The following is a 19,499-nucleotide window of genomic DNA, read 5'->3' as shown; positions in this document are numbered from 1 at the left end:
CAGATCAATAATCTTCCGTCAAGTCGGATGGAGCTGTTCCCCCATTTCTTCCCACCCTCCTGCCCCACCTCTTGTATTTCCAAAGGAGCAATGGCATAAGCTTGTCAGTAACTGTAGAAAACATCTCCAAACCGTGTCAAAATAGTAAAGTGCGGCATATTGTATGGGCACATTATAGTGTGTGAGAGTGCCGTCGACAGCTTTCATATATCAGAGGTGGGAACGGTTCCAACTATGACTTACTTACACTTAAAGGTTCATAAATACGCCTCTTAAGATATAGATGGCTTTTTAATTTCAGTAGATTTTGGAAAAAAATGAAGGCGCCAATAAGAATCGCGCTGACCTTTTGTGTACCCTCCAGTAAATCATTTAAGGTTCACCACGAGTATAAGACATAATTCATCCAAGGCTCCTGGATTCAGCAGAGAGGGACGGGGGTGCCTCGCCTGTTGTGGGCCACGAAGGTGCCAGACAGGGTTTTATTGGACGTACCAGCGAGGGATAAGAGGGAGGGAGGGTAGGGAAGACGCCGCGGCTCGTGCTCGTCAGACGATGTCTGCGGCTATACATGTATATTTGATCGCCTTCTCGAAGCTTTCTTCACTGTAACGGTGGCAGTTTCACGGGGGAGCACAATTCACCAGGAGTTGTCATGGATTTCATTTGCATAATTCAAGAAATGCTCTGTTTATGTGGTCTGCTGCTTTCTGGCACCAGCCTGAGATGGGCTTTTTTTCTGGACCATAACTCGAGAAGCATTTCTGTATATATCACCCGATTATATTTGCAGCAATCAAGCCCCATAATTTCCTAAATCCGGTGGTGCAATAAATTTCTGCAATCAGATTTATTAAAAACACACACGCAGATGCGGGAGTGTATTTCCAGGGTGAACTCTTTAATCTAACATATGTATGATGAGGCCCGGCACCGCGTTGAAAGACCCCATTTGTCATCGCTAATACACATTCATCTTGCACACACAATGAAACACTTTTACCATTAGATAATGAAATAAAAGTACTATTAACCCGCTGCAAATCCTTTTCCCTCTAAGAGACGAAATGCATGGTGATTGTCTTATATCATGTTTGAGAGTTGGAGGATCTGCTCCATGGCAGCTCACCAGAGCTTCATAAACCTGGTATTCCAGCCTGGGGCAACAGTCTCTGGCCCACAGAGCCTTTGAAGAAATCCAGGGAGGAATTTCTGTTCCAGGGAAATGTCTAGCCCCATGGGAATCGTGAGGCTAGACAGGAAAGCCGGGGCAGAAAGCAGCTGTTGGGACGGAGGCTGGGGCCAGCGCTCTCCAAGGTGCTGAGCCAGGGCCTGCAGGAACACGGGGCACACATGCGTGGTGACTTTTGGCCCAGAGCCTTGGGAAATTCTGAGCCAGGTGAGACAAGGTGTCATGGGGTGGCGGCGGGGGGGGGGGGGTACTTCTGGCTTGTCATCATTTAAAACTAATCATAGTTTTCCAATAAAGAAAGCACAGCTGACCACAACCAAAATATCAAGTGACTGGGGAGATCTATGTTTGTAACAAGAGATCAAGGTTGACAAAACCCAACAGTTGGTGCAGCCAGGTGGACGGAATCTCACTTGGCAGGAAAGAAAGGACTGGAACACCATGGTCAATTTGAGTGGCAGCAGAGCATTCACAGAGGTTTTCCTTGGGTTTCTCTCATTTCTTTTAGAGACAAAGATGTTATTTTTACACTGCTTCTGGAGAAGCAACTGGACCTGGGGTTACCTCGCTTGGTTTTGGAATCTTATGGTCCAACACCAGCTTCTTATCTTGGGGACACTGCACCTCTCCATATCCCAGCACCCTACAGAGCTGGTAGGGGATGGACTGAGAGTTCTCATCACAGACATCAAACCTGGAAATCTCAGGGCAGGTAAGTCCAACTGCCGATCCGCTCTACCCAGTCATCGTGCCTGGCTCCTTCTGCCTGTGCCTTCAGGGCTGCTGGGGATACAGCTCTGATAGGCAGGTGTCTGCCATGCCCAAGCCAGGCAGAGGAACACTGGCACCCCTGCCCTGGCCTTTGAGTAAATGATGTCACGATGGACATATTCTCCCTCAACTTTGACTAATCTATGTTTACCCTTCAATCCTGAATTCTCACCACATTCCCATGGTGAACAAAACCAACACCAATAATAATAATCGTGGTAAATAATCATCATCATCATCACAACTACTACTTATCGAGCACTTATACGTACCAGGCACCACACTAAGAGAACAGACGCCATTTCATGTGACACACATGTTAACATGCCTGAAAGCCAATTCAAGCAGGGGCTCGGTTATACATGACAGCCAATTCTAACAACTGAGGTGAGGATGACCTGTGTGGAGGATCATCAAGGCAGATTTTGAAGCCTTGCTCTTCTGCTGCACTTCTCCATTCGCTGGAGGCACTAAGGACCTTGTTTTAAACGATGTGATATAACTGTGTAAGTGTCACGCACAGTTGCAAGTGTCCAGTAAATGCTGGCATATAGCAATCTTAGAGACGCCAAGAGCTCGCCAAACACCCCACTAGATCAGTGATTCCAAGAGTTCTGGGCGTTACAGGTCAGAGCCGCCCCCTACAAAAAAAAAAAAAAAAACCCAAGCAAACAAAAAACCCAAAACAAAAATGGAAGTCGGACAGAAGGTCGCCAAGAGAAGCCATGAAGAGTGACTCCAGTCCACCCTAAGAAGACACAGATATCTGAACATCAACAAAGCAAGAGGGCCAGTGACAGGATTGACAAGAGTCTTTTAAAATAAACACACTTAAAATAAAAAAAGCTCATGGCACTATATTTATTTAAACGAAAACAGAAAAAAAATTCTATTATAAACACAAACCAGCCCTGGTCTGAAGTCGAGTTTTAGAGACATGAGAGCGGACAGCCACATGGCCAGCCAGCAGGGCCTCTCCTAGCAGCACTTGATCCTCTCCCAGCTGCCCCGCCCCCCAGCCCAAGGGGAGCCGTGATTAACACAGCCCCAGACTTTGGGCCGGGCCCAGGCTGGGAGGAGACTCATCTGATTAACCGGCCATCAGCAGCAGACAGACAGCCCGGAGCCCGGCGCAGACCATTCAAATAATGATCATCATAAACAGCCCATTTGCAACTAAAAAGAAATAATTTTAATGAGCTTGAAGCAGATGATAGATGCAGCTGAGGCTTGGGCCAATGTGCAGAGAGAGGGAGGAAGCTGGAATCAGGCCACACCCAGGACCAAGTGTGCAGGAAGAGGCAGGGGCCGGGAGGAAGGCGCTCTGTGGCTGCATGGGTAGCCCGAGGTCCCACAGGGTCTGGCAGGGACCCTTGGAACACAAGAGCCACAGGATCCTGGTTCCCAAACTTGGACACACAACCCTCTGCATACATTTTGCCATGGTTTTCTACCTGAATTACTATCCACTTTAATATTTATCTTCAAATTGAGTCCTAGTGTTTTCTTTTTGAGATATGCATAACTTTGAGTTCAATGTCAAGTTTGATGAATTTTTACACCCATGTGACTGCTGCTCGGCTCAAGATGGAATGCTGGGAACGCTCAGGTTCCCTGTGTTCCTAACAGTAACCAGTGTTTGATCCCAGCATCACAGTTAAGGTTCACCTGTTCTTGACCTTTGTATAATGACACCTCATCCCGGACCTAAATAGCTGTATTTGAAGAGAAAACTGTGTCACTATGAAATCCTGTGGCATAAACAGATGGTGGCCATTAAGACAAGAGGAGAATGCAAACAAAGCATTGCTGTCTTTGTAAAAGGTTGGCGGAGGTGACCTGACCAGCAACTCAGCCTCCAACTCAGCTTCCGTTTCTGCATCTGTGAAGTGGGGATGGCAGTTTGAGTGGGTGGGGTGCTTAGCAGGTGGCGTCCAGGGTCTTCAGAGTGGCAGCCACCTCCAGTGGAATGCTGGTCTCTCAAGGCGGGGGACTTGGTCTTACTCAGCTTCTAGTTCAATGTCTGGTGATGACAGACGTTCAGAAGCACTTGTGGTGAATGCTGGTGGGAATAAGTGCGAGGCGCTCCTTGAGGCAGAAGTGGGATGGGACTATGGGGCAGCCAAGTGTCCACCTGCACCTCAGGTCAGTGCCGCTCAGGGCTGTGCAGGGTTTGGGGTGTGTCCGGGGCAAGGCGCGGCTCTAGGTGTGGTGGGTCAGGCTCAAGTGTTGCCTGCAGAGGGGCCCGAAGGGTGGCTCTAAGAGGGCCTGGGGGACGACCTGGGGTGGAGGGCACATGCTGGCCTGCCACGAGCAAGGAGACAGACAAGACGGATGGCTCTGCAACCGCCAAGATGGATAGCTGAGCTGGGCTGAGAGACAGCCGGGGTTACCACAGCCATCCATCACTCGGCGCCGTATGTAAATTCCCAAAGCCAAGATGTATTGGGCCAATTATCTGAGGCCGGGGCAGGGGCGGTGCCTTCCAGAGGGTTCCCAGCCAAGCTGGCCGCACTGCTCTCCAGCAGTGGGTGACGGACAGTTCACACCCATTGAGGGGACACATCCCGACCTCAAGGCTTGGGAGTGTGCTGGGACGCCTTTTTAGCACACTTCCAGGGAGGGTCACCCACACACCTGCCCCGCACCAGGCCCACGCTGACTGACCCACGCAAGTTACTTAGCTCTCCCAGCAGTGCTGGGAGCACGGTGGACTCTCCCAGAAGCTTCTGTTGAGGGAGCAAATGAGCTGTCCTATGCAGGTGCCATGTGACACCTGATACCCACAGCCACTCGTCCAGTCACCGGCTGGGACATGGGGAGTGGAATCAGGGCCCGCGCTCATGCCGTTTGCCTCTCCCTTCTGGGCTTCCTGGAGCAACTCTTCAGACACTGACAGGGGAGCCTTCCCTAACTTCTCGGTCCTGAAGGAGGGCTCATGTGGCCTGAAGACCCAGGAGGGTGGCTGGGCTGGTCCATCTGTCTATCCACCATCCGCCCCCTCACTCAACGATGGTTTCTCAGGTGCCCGCAGTGTTGCCAAGGACAAGACAGACCCAGGACCTCCTGCAGGGAGCAGAGACTAACACTGCAGCCACTCAGGACCTCCGAGCCACTCCCATGCCCCCGTGTTCAGAAAACCCCGGTGCCAATGCGGGCAGAGCAGGATGCCTGAAGTGGCTGCCTAGCTCTCCACAGGCTGCGGCTTCCAGCTTCGACACCATAAGGTAGGGTCACCTCGCCTCCACTGGGGGTGCCAGCAGGATGAGAGGCCAGTGGCCTACAGGGGTGGGCTGCGGAAGGGCCTGGGCAGTATCAGGAGCTCTGGGACTACTATCAGCCCTGAGATCCCAGGGTCCATGGGGGCAGCTGCCCACTCTGCTCTGGGTGTCAGGCTGACACACATCAGCAGATCACGTCAGCCTCAACCAACAACTTCTAAGCCTCTCTACTGCTGCTACCCTGGGCCAGGTCCTGATATTGCTCCCTTGGGGACCACAGGAACCTGCTTTCTGGGCTCCTGTTTTGGCCATCACCCTCCCACAGTCCCTTTGCCAGCTGGCAGCCACAGAGATCCTGTTAAACCTGTCACATCCTGCCCCTTCTCTGCTTAAAACCCTCCCCTGGCTCCCACCTGCCTTAGAGTCAAGAGCCCACAAGTTCATCTCTGCTTACTTCCCTTGCACGGGGTCCTGGCTGGTTCTTGAAGACATCAAGCACATTACTGCCCCTGGCCCTTTGCGCTGGTTCTCCCCTCTGCCTGAAATGCACCCCCTCAGAATTCCACATGGGTCTTCCCACCTTCGAGTCTCAGCTCTTACATCACAGCCTCCAAAAAGCCTGTCCCATCCTCCTATTTAAAAGAGCGCACACCCCCTCTCTACTTCACCTGGCCCCTTTTTCTGCTTACTTTTCTCCCTAGCAATCGTCACTGACAGTTATGTAGTCACTCCTCCATTTGTTTATGATCTCTCTCTACTGCCCCCTCCCCTGTTGTCAACCCAACGAGGATCACTGTGTATCCTTAATGTCCAGTGTATACTAGGTGCTCAATACTTGCTGAATGCATGAACAGATGAAGGACGGAGCAGTCAACCCTGGGTCTCCACCCACTCCCTCAGCAGTTGCTCCTCTTGGTGCCAGATGCCCTGCAGGCGGGATCCTGAGGTGGCTGTCCTTCCCCTCCCCAGTGCTGGGGATTGAACCCAGGGGGACTTTACCATCTCACTCTTTTTATTTTCATTGTTTCTTTATAGACAGGTTCTCATTAAATTGCTGAGGGTCTCACAAGGTTGCTGAGGCTGGCTCTGAACTTGTAATCCTCCTGCCTCAGCCTCCTGAGTCCCTGGGGTTACAGGAGTGTGCCACCACATCCAGCAAGGTGGCTGTTTGTGAGACAGAACACCAATCAAATGCCTAGCCCTCCTGCAGCAAGCCATGAGAACAGGGGCGCCCCAGATCACCTCCTCCTGCCCTTGATTGATGCTTTATATTTTGGGACTCTCAGAATTTAATGCCCCACAGCACCAAGAAAACTAAATAGTCCCTACTTTGAGGGTGCCAGGTAGGGACGGGGACACCTTCAGGCCCCCTCTTAGGGCTAGTGTGTTTGGGGCAGTTAGAAGTTGGCCCACAGCTCCCTGCCTTCCTCTGTCAAGTACTGATCCACCCAGCAGCTGCCCACTGAGCCTCTGCTATATGCCAGGCACCTGCTAGGATGAGTGTGACCCCTCACCCAGTACAGGACTAGGCACTTATTAAATGATGGCACCCCATCTTCCCAGAGGTCCGTGGTCCTAACAATGCCTTCTGTGGCCAGGGAAAAAGTCTCCCAGAATCATGTCACAGCCCCAAGTGCACGGACAGGAGGATGTGGAGCGGGGTCGTGAGCTTGCCTGGCTGGGTGCTACTCCACCATGTTGGGGAGGCTGGCCTCCCATTTGCAATCCTCCTGCCTCAGTCTCCCCATTCTGTGGGATCACACCATCAGCGCCATCCCGCCTGGTACTAGGAACCATTTTTTTAGTTCTTGATTGACCTTTATTTATTTACTTATATGTAGTGCTGAGGATCGAACCCAGGGCCTTGCAGTGCTAGGCGAGCGCTCTACCACAGAGCCACAACCCCAGCCCACTAGGAACCATTTTAAAGGAAAATATTCAGTGGGGCTGCTAAGGACGAAGAGAGAACCAGGGGGCAGATGAAGCGCCCTCCCATTCCACTGTTGTCCCTGACCCCCAAGGACACCCTAGGGCCCACCTGAAGCTGGCTGCAGACAATCACACACGTGGCCTGATTGTTCTCTCAGGGTCAGGAGTCATTTCCCAGCACCCAGGAGGGGTCACCTGAGTCCCTCAGACTCTGCTCTTCAGATCACCCACAGCAAGACTCCGTCCCAGCCTCCCCTCACACCTCCGTAAGGTGGCGTCCAGTGGGTGGTGCCCGTGCAGAGCACAGCCAGGACCCCTTGAAGCTGCCCAGGGTCCCGTGTACTTCTTGCAGGGGTGGGAGAGGCCAGCATAAAGACGACCTTTCCTTTCTGCAGTGCTGGGGATGGAACCAAGCAAACCCCACCATAGAGTTACACCCCCACCACGAAGTTACACCCCCACTCTGGCTTCTTTAAGAAAAAAATCATCCTTCTTTACCTACCTCTATTTTATTAAAACGTTTATCATCAACATTAACATGAAATTTTCACCCAGTCGACTTTAATTACTGAAACCACACAAGACCCCAAGGGCCAGTGTGCCCTACTGCTTTGGCACACTGGATACAACCATGGATGGGGTGTCCCCGCAGGGCAATTCAAAGGTGAGGCCTGGACTCACCACAAGAAGGGGCGTCGCTGCCCTCCCTGACCCACAGAAAGCCACATCCAGGATCAACGGCCAGAGTCTCCCTCTAAACGCCCTCCCTCCCCAGATGCCAGGAGGCTTCCATACCAGAAAGCTGGCCCGGCCCCGGCCACCAGGAACACGCCCTGTGTCCATCACGGGGACTAAGAACTAAAGGTTACACCCAGCATCCGAGAGCAGCCCACAGGAGACCCTTCCTGGGCCTTCTCCTCGAGCGTGGGGACACATAGATGTGTACAGACAGACGCATACACAGACGTAAATACACATGGACACACAGACTCCCAGAGATACAAACACATCCACGCAGACAGCACGAGACATATGAGCATACACAGAAACACATACAAGAAAAAGATACATATACAGACATGTAAATGCACCCAGGAGCACACACACAGATATATATATACACACGAGACAGAAATACACACAGAAACACATGGGACAAAAATACATGGGCTGCGGCTGGGGCTGGGGCTGGGTGATGGGGCCTGCGTACCATGTGCAAGGCCCTGGTTCCAGCCCAGCGTGCGTGCGCGCGGACACACACACACACACACACACACAAAGAAATACACAAACAGACGCTGGCACATGGACACAGAGATACGCACGGTCAAACCCAGACACACTTGCGAAGGGACCCAGACACAATGCCCTGGAGTCTGGACAGGCCGGGTCCTTACTGCACCAACTGACTGATGGACACCTGAGCGTGGCCCAGGTCTGCCTGATGGCCGGGCCCCCTCCTCCTCCTGCCTGCTCACCTACTTCCTTCCTCCAGAGCCCAGAGGAGGACACGGCAGCTTCGCCTTCTGGCACTGGACCCAGACGAAAGATTAGAAGCGCAGGCTGGGGTCAAATCCTGCCTCTGGTACTCTTGAGCTGGGAGATCCTCGTGCCTGAGCCTCAGTTTCCTGATCTGCAAAATGGGGATAATGCTTTGTGGGTGTCATTTTGGCTGGACGATGAAGGCTGGATGTCAGGCTGAGCCTCCCAGGAGTCGGGTAGAGAAGGGTGCAGGGCGCTGGGAGTCCAGCAGCAGGGCAGGCCTGGGCCTGGATCTCGCGGGCCACGCCTGCTAGCTCTGACCCCGGGGCTAGTTGTTATACCTCTCTGAGCCTCAGTCTCCCCACCTGTAGTGCGAGGACAGTAGTAATACCAAGCAAACCCCAGCCACTCTCTTAAATACCGCTAACTGTCTAGAAATAACAACCGCCCCACTGCCGCCTTTGTCCAAGCTGCCACCACCCGCCGCCCAGGCTATTTCCGGGGCCTCCTCCTTCTCTTGGCGCCCAGCTTGAGTGGCAGACGGGAGTGAGCTGCTCAGACGTGAATCAGCTCATCTTTCCCTGGCTTGAAACTCTTCTGTGATGTATTTGCTTAGGTCTTAGATTAAATCAGACTCCTCGCTGGGACCCATAGGATCTGGCCATTGCTCACAGCTCCGGCCTTACTGAAGACCCCTCTCCCCAACCCCATGTACCCCAGTCACCACTATTCCTGAGCCTCCCCAAAGGCCGCCTCTTTCCCACCCCAGGACATTTGAACACGCAGCTCCCCTGCCTGCAGGCCCTCTCTGGCCCCACAACTCTGCACCTCCTCTGTGGGGGAGCTCCCTGCTCTGGATCCACCCTCAGCTCTGAAGCAGACTCACCCTGCTCCTTCCTCTTTACCACAGAGCATCCATCACCATTTTCAAAAGCCCAGAAGCTCCAGGAAGGCATGACTTTCAGTGGCTTTGTTCACCTCTGGCTCCAGGCCTGGGTGATGCTCAATAGGCATTCTGAATAAATGTCTGCCTCACTGCATTTCTTTACATATTGAAGGAGAATAATGAATGCGAAAAGATTCTGATAACTAGAAGACGCCTCACACAAATAAAAGAAAAATAACAATTATGTAAAAACAGAAAAGGGGTCCAGAGGTAGAAAAGAAAGCACAAGAGAGGTGGAATGAAAAAGGGAGGGGAACTTGGGATGAACGAGATGGAGCCAATGTATCCCCCCAAACAGGCCTGGAGCGGGCAGTGTGGCCCAGATGTTAGCACAGCCTGGTGCTCAGGCCCTAAGAGCAGTACCAGCCCGTGAGGCCAGGCCCTTTGGGGCCCATCTTCCTCAGGCAAACCTCGCCTATGGGTCCCGGCCCCAACAAAGAGCACACTCCACGCCCGACTGGGGCTCTTGCCATGAAGAAGCCCTGGAGCCGCCTCTGCTCTCACACGAGGCAGACCATGGTGGGCACCTGAGGACAGCGCCATCCTCTCCCCAGCACCGGTCTGAGGAACTAGAAGCCCTTCCCTTCCCTAAGGCCAGTCACCACTGGAGATGCTGCTCCAGCTTCCCTTGCCTCCTGTGTAAAGCTGGACTTGAGAGGCGCTCTGACCTCTTACCTGGTCGGAGGCCTTAGGGCGCCCGCCCCCATCCCAGACAGGGTCCTGCTGCTCCCATTCCGGAGGCCAGATTGCTGCCTGAGTCCTTGCTGGGCTTCCCGAGGCCACCAGCATCACCAGCTCAGACCCTTTGTCCAGCTGCTTTTCTACATGGCTGTCCTGCGTCACCAGCCAGAGCACAGCAATGGACAGCTCACCCCCAGGACTCTGGGTCTTAAGGCTGGTGGCTCCAATATCCAGTAAAACTATGACCAAGTACATGCACCACGCTTCTGCTCTTGTTCTCCTGGCCCTGGTTATGGGGGTGGCTGAGACCCTTCATGACAGTCAGGAGGGGGATCATCCCATTTCTGCCCCTCACAGCAACCCGGGGCTAGAGAACACGTGTCATTGTCCTCAGTCTCACCGCAGTCTTTCAAGAGTGAGGTTTTTACTTCTGGTTTTTCAGATGAGGAAACTGAGGCTCAGAGGGGACAGGTCTCTTTTCCTGGATCATAGACTTAGTAAGATTTGAACCTGGGTCCCCTAGTTCCAGGGGCCACATGTGCTCTTCCCATGACTCCATGGCATGCTCCTCCCTGGAACAGAGTCCAGACTCCAACTTCCAGGGCACATGGAGCTCCGTGGCCCAGAGCCCACATTTGTCCCACTGGTCTGATATGACAGTGGAACTCTGACCCATCTGCAGAGACTCTTGCAGGTGCAGAACATGCCCAGCACTGACCTTGAGCTTCCATAATGGCACTGTCCAGTAAAGCTGCCAGGAGACTCCTGTGGTCAACGACATTTAGAACTTCTAAGTGAGCCCACGCGAGCTGGGGAGTGGGGCACCCCTAGAGCCCTAGCTCCTAGGGAGGCTGAGGCAGGAGATCGCTGGAGCCCAGGAGCTCAAGACCTGAATGGGCAACAGCGAGAGCGTGTCTCAAAGAAAGAACAAGCCAATTTACATGAAATCAGTCCCTTGGCCAAACAAGCCACAGTACAGTGTTGGTGGCAGCCTGTTGGACAGTTCAGATATGCACTGCTGACTGCTCAAGTTCCACAGAACAGCACTGCCTTGGGACATCTAGGGAACGTGTGGCTTTGTCCCGTGCCTGCCCACATACTGTTCATCTCTTTAAGTCCCCGCGGCTCCCACAATGCTCATCCCAGCCCTGACTGAGCCAGGGATCACAGACGCACACTCAGATCTCCAGGGAGACACTGCTGAGCACGTGGAGGGGCTCCGGGGAGGGGGGTGGGGGTGGGGTGGGGAAGGGCACAGCCCCTGGGGAACCAGTGTGGCGGTTTCTTCACAAGATAAACACAAATCTGCCTCAGCACCAGGCCATTCCACCCCTCTGCCCAAGAGAAAGGAGACATGTTTGCACAGAGGTCTGCACAAGAATGCTTGCAGCAGCACCATTCACGACGGCCCAGGAGTGGAAACAACCCGAATGTCCAACTGCCGAAGAAGACAAAGTGTGGCCAACACACGCACTGGAATAGTATGTAGCACTACAAAGCACAAAACACGCGTCCCTGTGGCCACACGGGTGAGCCTTGGAGGCATGATGCCCAGAGAAGAAACTGGCTCAGAAGCCACAGGCTGCAGGGTCCATCTGCATGAGATGACCGGAAACGGCAAATCCATAGAGACAGGAAGCAGATCCGTGGCTGCCAGGGGCTGGGAGTGCGTTTGGAAAAGAACTGTAGTAGATTGACAAAAAGATCTTTTAGGGTGATGGAGACACCCCAAAAGGGAACTGTGATGATGGTTTCCGTAAACACCCTAACCACACTGGCACTGTCCATGTACAGCAGGTGAATTTCGCGTGAGTTACACCTTAATAACACTGTTCAGAACTACTCAAAAAGAAAGGAGTTAGGGCAAGCGACTCTCAGCGCCCACTCCTTCTCAGGCTTGTGCAAGTTTTCTTTCCAGAGCTCTCGTCGTGCACTGCACCATCAGGACAATAGTCCACAATGCTGGGTGTCCGTCTGCCACTAGCATCTCCATATCACAAATGGCAAATCTGGGGGTTCAGAGAAGGTACTTCCCCAGCTCAAGGACACACAGCATGATGGAACCAGGGTTCAAACCTGTGCTGTCTGTCTGCTCTGCCCCTCTCAGTCCACAGGATGCTACATTTCTCCCAGTGCTACGGGTGGGAGCCTGAAGAACAAATTCCACTCTACATCCTTGAAACCCCAAGCTGGCAGCTGGTGCCCGGTGATGCCCCACCGGCCAGGACTCACCAGTCAGTTTTAGATGATTTCTATTCTAAAGCGATGTTTTATGTATTTCTTCTTCTTCTTTCCCCCACCCCCAGAGGTTTATAAACTCTGTCTTTTCCATATCAGGTTGAAATTTAGAATACAGGTTGTCAGCCAACAAGCCAGGCATTTTTCTAAAAATAACCCAAATTGGTTAAGCCATTTTTAAGCAATGGAACAGTCAGGGAAGAGGAGAGAGGGATTTTAAAGGTGGTTTCAGATGATTTTTTTGGAACAGCTTTTAACAAAATATGAAATAGGCCTTGTCCGCACGAGATGAACTGGACCCGTGGCCGCTGGTCCTGCTGGTGTGGTGTGGGGCACAGGTGGCTTTCTCTGGAGCTCAGGGATGGGCGTTTGGATGTCCTTGCATGTGGGTCTCCAGAAATGCTACAGAGGAGAGGGGAGCCCTGGACAGCGGGGAGATGGGAGAAGGAAGCTGGAGGAGAACAGGTCTGTCTTCTAATGGGTGCTGGGTGGTAAAGAAGAGGGGAACTGGGGTCCCCAAGAAGACATAACTCAGGCACGACTTGCCACCCTTCCCCAGTCAAGACCATCTTGGCACTGAGGGTCCTTGTGACACGGGCCTGCTACATTGAGACTCATGGGAATGATACTTGTCCAGATACACTTTAAGCGCTCTGGGCCCATCAGGTCCCCCTCCAGCTGACCTCGAGCCGGGGACCAGCAGGTATGTCATGGGCTGAAGGGCTGGGGCAGGCTGGGCAGTGGGAGACAGGGCCTCACCTGCAGGGGACAGCACCACTCAGCTTTGGCTGATTGACAACACACGGGACTCTGGGCCCAGTGTGTGTGTGTGTGTGGGGTGCTGTCTGAGTCTTCAGAAAAGCCCCAAATCCAGACGTTTTCTGTGAAAATCTCCCAAATTTTAATCATTGGCAACTGATTCAGAGAAAAATCTAACAATGCAATTTGTGCCAAACAAAACAGATTTATTGGGGGATTTGGACCCTAGCCTGCCAGTTTGCAAACTTGGGTCGAGCCTGTTAATTATGTGGGGTGGAGAGAACAGAAACATTGATGGCGTGTTTCTACAGTGCTTACTGTGTGCAGGGCCCTGTCCCGAAAGAACCCCACCGAGGTGGGCCCCGTTATTGCCCCCTTTGTACAGATGAGCACATTGGAGCACAGAGAGGTTGTGTCACTGGCCTAAAGTCACTGAACTGAGGTGGGAGAGCTAGCTGCAAGTCAGGGAGTATGGCTCCAGGGACTTGCTTTAAACCACAAGGGCACTTGCAAGACAGGCAGCCACGGGATTAGAGGCCCCTGGGGAAGAGGGGCCCTTGACACTGTCCAGATTCATCCCCCTTTTGTCTTTTTTGAACCTGTCACCTAGAGAAGTTGTGGAGAAGCCCAAGGTGGAGAGTGGTGCCCAGAATGTAGGTTTCTCTTGCTTCTGCTCCATTCTGGGACTGCTCTTGGCCCAGCTGGCCCAAGAGGATCTTTAGGAAAATCTGTGCTGCTTCTCAGATGGGTGCGTGTCTGCCTGCGCCCTCTGCCCTGTGCCTTCTGCCCTCTGCCTGCAGAAACAGCTTCCCTGACATTCCTCGACCTTGACACCTTATTGAGAGGCAGAGGCCAAGCCAAGAGGCCTTGGTTATGTCTTCTTAGAGTCCCCCAGCCCTTCTATCCACTTCTGCCTCCAGCCAGTGTGAGGTCCCTGGCCAGGCCGGCGGCCACCCCCACGCCTCCTACCCATCCCAAACAAGGAGCCTGTTGACAGCGGAGCCCTCATTACCATTTCCATCCTGAGAACCCAGCAGATGTGCAGCTGTTACAATAGCCTAGCTGAGGAGAAAATAGAAAGAAATTTTGGAATTTGTTCTCCAAAGATATTCAAATTAGTTAATCAAGGGGCTTATTATTGCTGCTTCTCTCCCCTCAACAGCTATCCACGGGGATAATTGATCAGCTGCTAATAACTGATTACACTTCACCAGTGTTTTCTTATGCCCATGACCAGTGTGTTTAAAGACATTTTGTAAAGTTCTAATTATTTCAAATTGTTCTGCTGTAGAAACACCTTGGAACAGTCAGCCGTGGGCTGTGCTGGTGACTTGTGTGCTGGGTCAAAGGCCCCTCAGAGGTACTGTCCAGCTCTGCAGTGTGGCTGGGGGGCAGGGTCTGAATGAATAATCCCAGGTCCCTACTCTCCTGGAACCATCACAGTCTCCTGGGTGCAGCTTCCAAACCACCACCCCACAAAGACAGGCTGGGTCCAACCCACTTCGCACACACCGCATGCATCCTTTCCCGTTCAGCAAACAGAGTGGTTTGCCTGATTGTTTTCTATCTTGGAACACTTTCAACACTTAAAAATGTTCGAAGACCCCCAAAGAGCATTGTTTATGATTATTGCAATTGCTGTATACCATGTTCACAATCAAAACTGAGAAATTTTTAAAGCACAATGAGACAAGCATATACTCCGTAAGGATACGTTCCATAAGCCAGAATGGCATTTCTGAAAACTTCCATTGTGCGTTCATGAGAGAATGAGAAGGGGAAATAGCAGCTTAGTCTTTTATTTTTAACATATTTTTTTTAGTTGCCAATATTTATTTATTTATTTATTTATTTATTTATATACACATAGCGCTGAGGCTGGAACCCAGGTCCTCACGCGTGCCAGGCAAGCGCTCCACTGTTGAGCCACAGTCCAGCCCACAGCTTCCTCTTCTTATGAAAACAGTTAGCTTTTGGGGATACCCGGGGGACCAGCCCTGGCCGAGAGCTGCCGACTTAACTGGCGCTTCTTGGGCCCTGCTGTGTCAGACCCCATGTGGGCTGTGACATGTTCTCCTCGGGGTTCTTGGTGGGGGAAGGAGCGGTCAGTAGCCTGAGGCCTGGCCGCGCAGGCTGGGTTCGAGGAGGGGCAGGAGAGCTAGGCTCTGCGCACAGCCAGGAGGGCTCAAGTCCTCCCAGCCACATTCCTGCCATGGAACCCGAACCTGGGCTTCACATAGATGACTATCTGTCACCAGGGTGTTTGTGGTCTTGGAGGGACCAAATGACGTGAGGACGTCAGTGGAAAGCCCCCACACAGAAGGTGCTCAATAAACACCTATCATCTGCATCGTGAGACCAGCCATGCCCCTGTGCCTAAGCTGAGAGGTCAGAGGGGTGTCCCAAAGAGGGTAAGGGGCACTGGCCTTGGGTCATGAATGAAGAGGGAAGTCCCCATGAAGAGAGACAGGAAGCAGTCCTGGCTACAGGAACAGCAGGTCCAAAGCCCCAGTGTGGAAAGCAGGATGGGATCCTGGTGGTGTGAGTGGGGACAGAGAGAACTGGGCATCCTCAGAGAAACATGCCACAACCATCACAGCAGACAGCCGAGTGACGCCCACGTGGGTCAGACTCGCTCTCAGCACTTCACGTGTTTCTCTCATGAACACTTCCAACAGCTCTAGGTGGAGAACCATGTTTCTCAGGTGAAACTAAGGCTCGGGCAGGTCAGCTCTTGCCCACGGCTACAGAGGGTGCTGCTGTCAACAACACTCAAGGCCAGCTGTGGGGGCTGCAGGACTCCCCTCCACTGTCTGTCCTCAAGGACAGCACTGAGAAGTGTCCCCTGGGGCATTGGGGCCTTCTTGGTGCATGGGGTGAGCAAGAAGGAAGGCTGGGCCCAGAGGGCTCTAGAGACCCTCACAACCCTGCTGGCTGCACATGAAGCGGGTCAGGAGGGACTGGGAGGGGTGCAAGGAGGACCTGGCAAGTTGTCAGGTCATGGCAGGACTCCACGCGGTCAGCAGATGGAGAGCTGGGGGCACACGGCTCTGGGGCAGCGGGCACAGCCATGGAAGTTCTCAGTCCTATCAAGGACTAACCCCTGTTCTAGGAGACGCACACGGGGCCAGTTCCCCACTGCCTCTCTTGCTCTCACCCTCACGGCTGCGGGCTGGGACCACCGCCTCTGGTCTGCCTTTGTGCATCTGCTGAGCTGGATGTCCAGGGAAAAGGAACTCACGGAGTAGTCAGAATCATCAAGAGATGGGAAAGTGACACAGGACAGGAAGGTAAATGGACACATGGGCTGGAGCAGCTTGGATCATGGGCATGAGGGTGGGGAATTCAGGGAGAAGCACCGTTGTTAGGAGGGTCAGGCACAGGACACGGGGTGTGTAAGTGGGGAGAAGCCAGAGGATGACCTGGTAATAGGCAGCAAGCTGGTTTTGACAGCAGGCTAGACTCACTTGTCCCCCTCCCCACACCCTGAGCAGGAATTGAATGAAAAATAACAGGAAAAGTAAGAGTGCAAGGCCATGGGATGACATGAACAATCACTCCAAACCTTTAAGAAGGGACATGCACCGTATCTGATCAAGGAATCCTAAAATTTCCAGAAATCAAGAAATCCTAAAATTCAATAAGAAAAAGAGACAGCTTAAGAGAAAAATGGGCACCAGATCAGGCCAGGGTCCCACGAAAGAGAGGATCCCCGCAGACAAGGAGCTTATTAAAAAATGCAGCCTCATGGCCATCAGAGAACTAGGGAAATGCAAAGTTAAGCCACCACAAGATGCCACTACATGCCCAATAGAATGGCCACAGCGGAGGGCAGAGAGTACCAAGTGTTGGCGAGGACCAGGAGCAGCTGGAAGCTGGCTGGAAGGGGTGTCTACTAGTATCTGGGAAAACTGCACTTGGTGTCTGTGAAAGCAAATGCATGCCTTGCTCCCAGATAGTAATGCCACCCCGGGCACACACACACCCTGGAGAAATACATCAGCCAGAACAGCGCACCATTACGTCAAGCAGAGCTGTGGGTCAGTCACCCGAGAACTTGCTGAGAAACACAAAAGCTCAGGTCCTGCCCAGATTTCCTGCACTGGGACTGTTTTTTTAACAAGTTCTCGACATGATTCGTATGTACACTGGTCTGGAAGCTCGTGGAAGCACTCTGCGTAAGAGCCCAGCCTGGAAACAACCCAAATGGCCATTAACATAGGTGGATAAATAACTGAGATGTGTTCACCCCTCTTCGAGCAGCCTCAGGCGTGAATGAACTACAAGAAGCAATACTGACAGATCCTACAGATGCGGGGCTGAGCTGGAGCCAGATGCAAAAGGGCAGCTCCGCAAGACTCCGCGCACGGGAGGCAGGCGCAGGCAAAACGCAGCTGTGCAGCCGGAAGTCGGGCTTGTGGTTCTGTTTGGGGCCTGGATTGGATGAGTAGCAGGCACACATCTGATACCCAGACGTGGTTTCTTGATCTTGGTGTTGGTTCACTGTGGTCACTGGCTGAGCTGTGGCCTCGGAGCTGGGCACTTTCTGGGGCATGGAGGGAGGGCCCCCGGCTCTTTCCTTTTGTTTACAAATTGAGTCCATGCCGTCACTTGCCCACCTGGACTGGGCAGTGGTCTCTTCAGTTTTCCTGCAGCAACTCCTTCCCAGGGGCCATTTCTGCCACACACCCAAAGACATTTTCACAATCGCCCATCAGATCCCACCACCCCAGGCCGTCAGCTTGGCCCTGACAGAGGGTGATGTCTTGCTGCTCTGGAGGCTGGAAGCCAAGTCCTCTCCAGGGCCAGCAAGAGAGTGCGGTCTGGACCCACCTCCCTCTGTGGCTCCTGTCCTGCCATCTGCAGGGCAGCCACTCTGCCAGGACCCCTGTACCTGCTGTCCCCCTGCCTCCACCCCTCCTCTCCTAGTTTTCCAGGGACTCCCCAGGGCCATCCTTGGCCTTCACGCCACAGGGCCCGGTTCCCATCTCCTCTGGGCCCCAGGGGCTTCCCTTGCAGCACTCTGCAGGTGTTGAGATGATACCTCCCTGCTCAATGCCAGTAGCAGCGTCCATGTCTGTCTTTTGTGTCCCCAGCCTATGATAGCACCTGGCACACAGGGGGCCTGTCTCCTTGGGCGGTCCCTGCCCCGGCTCTCCTGACCTCCTCACCCCTCTCCATCTCCTCCCTTCTCTATCTCTCACCTGCTCTTCATTTCCAAGCTGCGGCACTGTGGGCTGGTGTCATGTTGATGGAGGTGACACCCATTCAGAAAAGTGCATGCAGCTGTTGTCCCATAAGTGCTTACTGAAGGAACAAGGCAAGAGGTGGCCTCAAGACCTGAAAGACGTCCTTGAAAGCATCCTGAACACCCTGACACTTGGCTGCTGTTGGTTAAGTGACTGTGCTGGAGCCTGCGCGGTCCACTTTAGGTTTTGAAAATCAAGGGAAAGTGAGCCAGCAAGGCCAGCTGCAAGCCACGGTGACTCGGGGACAACCTCTCATCCAAGGCTGGGCTTGCAGGTGCCCAGAAGCCATGGCTGCTCAGGGCTTCATCACCCCAGCCCCTTGTGGACTGAAGCCACCTCTGCCATAGGAAGCAGGGGCCACCTGGGCTTCCTAAAGGAACTGAAAATGGCTCTCAGAGGCCCAGCTGCCCCCTAGGGAATGGCCAGCTGGTCTGGAGGGCCAGAGGCCAACTTGGCAACAAATTAGTTTTCTTTCTCAGCCTCAGGCTTCGCCCCTATCGAGGGCACTCTCAAGGGTTCACAATCCTGCTGCCACAGGGCCAGCGGGCTGACGTGAAGGGTGGTAGGATCTGATGGGCGATTGTGAAGGCGTCTTTGGGTATGTGGCAGAAATGGCCCCTGGGGTTCCTGAGGACCAGAGGAGAGATGATTTGAGCACCAGGAAGGATGGTGACCCAGTGGACTGAGGTCCACCAGGGATGAAGGTCCAGAAGTTCACACCCGTCCCAAAGAACACCTTCACTGGTCGATATGGAGCAGTTGCCCTTGTAGCCCACACCGGGCAGCGAACTGATAGGAAGGGGAAAGGACTGGACGTCACTATGTGGCACCCCTCACAGGCTGGTGGAGGGACCACATGGCTCCCTCCACCAAACACGCACTGAGCGCCGAGTCTGTGCCGGGCACTCTTCCAGGCGCCTTCTGCAGCTTAATTTGATCACTCCTCACGTCAACCCTATCAAGTGATTTCATTATTCCCACTCTACACACAAGAAAGCTAGCTTTAGCACAGAGAGGTTAAATTATTTGCC

At 53.2% G+C, this 19,499-nt stretch overlaps 1 protein-coding gene across 4 annotated transcripts in view; it reads right to left on the bottom strand.

Annotated features, from left to right (window-relative positions):
• Cux2 (cut like homeobox 2) overlaps positions 1–19,499 on the bottom strand; it is a 233,752-nt gene that overhangs the window by 89,615 nt on the left and 124,638 nt on the right. Inside the window, exon 1 of one of the 4 annotated variants that reach the window (XM_058579878.1) lies at positions 8,592–8,982. The exons of the other annotated variants lie outside the window; for them this stretch is intronic. The gene's annotated coding sequence lies outside the window, so the exon portion shown is untranslated. Of the gene's footprint in view, positions 1–8,591; positions 8,983–19,499 lie in introns of those variants that run through there. 4 annotated transcript variants of the gene reach the window in all.

Source organism: Marmota monax, unplaced genomic scaffold (genome assembly GCF_021218885.2).
Source record: "Marmota monax isolate L192 unplaced genomic scaffold, Marmota_monax_Labrador192_F-V1.1 WCK01_AAM20220418_F8-fsc00092, whole genome shotgun sequence".
NCBI classification, from domain to species: domain Eukaryota; kingdom Metazoa; phylum Chordata; class Mammalia; order Rodentia; family Sciuridae; genus Marmota; species Marmota monax.
The sequence above is the reverse complement of the archived record's forward strand: the minus strand, read 5'-3'. Positions and strand labels throughout refer to the sequence as shown.